Source organism: Lepidothrix coronata, unplaced genomic scaffold (genome assembly GCF_001604755.1).
Source record: "Lepidothrix coronata isolate B3197 unplaced genomic scaffold, Lepidothrix_coronata-1.0 Scaffold24, whole genome shotgun sequence".
In the NCBI taxonomy this organism is placed as follows: Eukaryota; Metazoa; Chordata; class Aves; order Passeriformes; family Pipridae; genus Lepidothrix; species Lepidothrix coronata.
This window is the reverse complement of record NW_016690204.1, coordinates 3009802-3013066: the sequence shown is the minus strand read 5'-3', so window position 1 is coordinate 3013066 and position 3265 is coordinate 3009802. Positions and strand designations below refer to the sequence as shown.

The following is a 3265-nucleotide window of genomic DNA, read 5'->3' as shown; positions in this document are numbered from 1 at the left end:
CAAAACAAACAAACAACTATTAATATATTACTAAATAGGACTTGCCTGCCCTCTCTGGTCCAGAGATGAGGCTTCCAGAAGGTCTGTTGCTTTCACAATTTGAACAATTACAAGCAGAGCACTTGCTAGGATTCCTTGCACTCTGAGTGCAAAGCAGGAGGACTGGAATCCACCACGGATGGATGTCACCAAATTTAGGATAAAACATACACATGTGCTTATACAACAGATTGAATGGGCTTGGTTCACAGAACTGGACATTTGGTCTGTGGCTCATCTTGGGTGTGGGAGATACCGAGGTAGCTACGAGCACCTCTCCCTTCCAGTAGTGGGTTAGTTCTGGTACTAATTTGAGGGTTGTGTGCACCTCAAACAGCCACTGGCTGGAAATAGCTCTGAATGAGACTCACTGGCAGTTGAGGATAAGTAGGAAGCGGCAGCCAAGGCTGGATGTCAGGAGAGGCCAGGAGGGGATGTCATAAAAACCCTGTGCTGTTTGGAGCGTTTTCATCCATGGGAATTCTTCACTAGTTGGCTCACAGAGTGTTGCAGCTGTCTTGCAATGCTGGCTGTGTGAAGTGGCCAGTCCATGGTCAGTGGGGAACTCCGTGTCTCTTCCTAACGGGACAGAGGAGGCTTTCAGCAGACGCTGCTGAAGCTCCATTTGGCACCTTACAAAGAGAAAACTTGAAAATCTGCCCCTTCTGCTTTATCCGTGCTGATCTGCTGTCCTGGCTGTAACAGGATGGTAACTCTGCAGCCTGCCCAGCCTGGGAGCCGTAGGGAACCACTCTGCAAACAGTTTTTGCTCCAAGAAAAGCTCGGCGCGCTGTGTGCGCCCATTGTGCCACAGACCCCCACAGACCCCGGGGTCTGCGCCAGCCAGATTGTCCAACCACGGATTCCAAGTCATTCCTATCACATTGAAAAGTTTTTGCCCCGCAGGGAGGGGAACTTTAATCTTCTCCTACAGATCGGCTTTTACAGGAGGCTATTTTAGGTGTTGATTCTGTAACAGTGAAGTTATTGGACAAATGCAGAACATGGCATATGCTGTAGCTTGGAGCAATTTGCATTCCTCAGGTGCTAAAAGCTTTAAATACTTCCTTTGGGCATGAAACAGATCTGCTGTCAAAGAAGCCAGCATTCCTCAGAGTGCCTGTCCCACAGACTCCCACAGGAGAAGGTCTGCAGAGCTGAACTAGTCTGACCCCAGGAAGTCCTTCCCACAGCTCCTATTCTTGCTCATTTTCTCCTTTAAGTTTCATAATTCACTGAAAGGCCAGTTTGATGTTTGATTATTTTTTTTTTATCTTCCTTTTCACGCACTTTCTTTGGTCTTCCTCTGTTATATTAATACCACATTAAAGCTGGGATGTGAACCATGCAAGTCAGGAATTCCTTGATGCTCTTTCGGAGACACTCAGTCAACACTGTTAATCACTGTTAAAATCTTCTCTTGTCGTCTTTGCTGATACACAAATGGCTCCTTTCAGACTGGAGCTAAACCCATATGTGCTGCCAGCAGGTAATGTCTCTCCAGGGAATCCTCCCTCTCGTGAGCTTATTTTTGTTCATTTTAACTAAAACATCATACAGAGATCTCCAGCGTCAATAACTTTAAGACTTATGCATGTTTCCTTCCCTTTCTTTTTTATACCACTACAGTAGCAGCGCTGTTGTGCTTTACAATGATGATTAAAGGGCTTTTCAGTGCGTTCTTGGTGTGTTTCTTTGGGCTCCAAAGTACATCAGCTGTCTTTTCATGGTCAAAAAGAATGAATATTGTGTCACAGACTCTGTGTTTGCTCCATTCATTTAGTTTGGGTATTTTTTTACATCTTCCTATTAAACTGGAATAGTAAAATTTGGTAATTCCGGGCTCAGTTCAGGGTTTACAGGAATGCCAAAGCTTTTTATCCAGCTTGCTCACATTTGAACTCACCACTGGACTGCTGGTCCCCATTTCTGCTTTCATAAGAACACCTTTAGCCACTCACACACCTGGCTGTGCCTCCAAAGCTGTCAATGTCTCCTAAAATAATAGTCAGTAAAGTAAGTTATCCTTCTTCCTTCCAAATTCACAGAACAGGTAGACAGTAAGGGCTCGTTCTCTGCATCTCTGGTTCCTAGCTGGAGCTGTCCTGGGGTATTTTAATACAGAAAACGGGAATAAATCCATTCTGATCCACCAGACTTTCCCTCATACCCTTGGTGCAAACACTTATTTATGAATCAATAGCCCCAACTGCCTGTCCCCAGAATGTTGTGAGGAAAAACTGTATTTTTGACCCCATTTTGGCCATATGCTCCATCTGGATAAAAGCTGAAGCCAAGAATTTTTTTTCTGCAGGCCAGATACTTGTTATTTGGGGAACTGAGGGAATAATTAATGCAGCTCCCTATAAAGCCAGCTTGTGACCATGCATGTTCACCAGAACGTGCATTCACACCTTTACTTTTCTGAGGAGAACCACAGAATGGTTTGGGTTGGAAGGGACCTTAAAGATCATCTCAATCCACTCCTTGCCATGGGCAGGGACACCTTCCACTAGCCCAGGTTGCTCCAAGCCCTGTCCAACCTGGCCTTGGACACTTCCAGGGATGGAGCAGCCACAGCTTCTCTGGGCAACCTGTGCCAGGGCCCCGCACAGGGAAGGATTTCTTCCCAATATCCCATCTAACCCTGCCTTCTGGCAGCGGGAAGCCATTCCCCCTGGTCCCATCACTCCAGACCCTTGTCCAAAGTCCGCCTCCAGCTCTCTTGGACCCCCTTTAGGCACTGGGCGGGGCTCTGAGGTCTCCCTGAGCCTTCTCCGGGCTGAACACCCCCAGTTCCCTCAGCCTTTCTATTGCCGAATTAACGATTAACATGAAACAGCGAGGAGCGCGCGAAAACCAGGGGGAGTTCAGACACTGCTCACAGAGGGTCTGTGCTCCAGAAAACAAGACCCACAGCGAAACGACAGAGCCGAGGACGCGGATGACAGACACACCGCCGCTGACAGCGGCTCTGCCCCCTCAGCGCCGAGCCCGCCCCGCCTCCCCGGCCCTCCCTCCCCTCACGGAGCTCCGGGGCTTCCCGGGGCCGCGCCAGGGGCTGCGCGCGCCCCGCCCGTGGCGGGAACGGGCCCGGCAGGTGCGTGAGGGGGGGTCCGGGAACGGCCGGGAATAACCGGGAATGGCCGGGAATAGCCGGGGATAGCCGCGGATGGCGGGTGAGGGAGCTCGAGCTCCGAGCCCTCGGGCCGGCGGCGGCCCCGGC

At 49.8% G+C, this 3265-nt stretch overlaps 2 protein-coding genes across 4 annotated transcripts in view; one reads left to right on the top strand and one right to left on the bottom strand.

The window, feature by feature from the left end:
• The window catches only part of RHBDF1 (rhomboid 5 homolog 1), a 60518-nt gene extending 57980 nt beyond the window's left edge, over positions 1–2538 (bottom strand). Inside the window, exon 1 of the mRNA XM_017808809.1 lies at positions 46–2538. The gene's annotated coding sequence lies outside the window, so the exon portion shown is untranslated. The remainder of the gene's footprint in view (positions 1–45) is intronic.
• MPG (N-methylpurine DNA glycosylase) overlaps positions 1–3265 on the top strand; it is a 33717-nt gene that overhangs the window by 19704 nt on the left and 10748 nt on the right. The gene's annotated exons all lie outside the window — the stretch shown is intronic.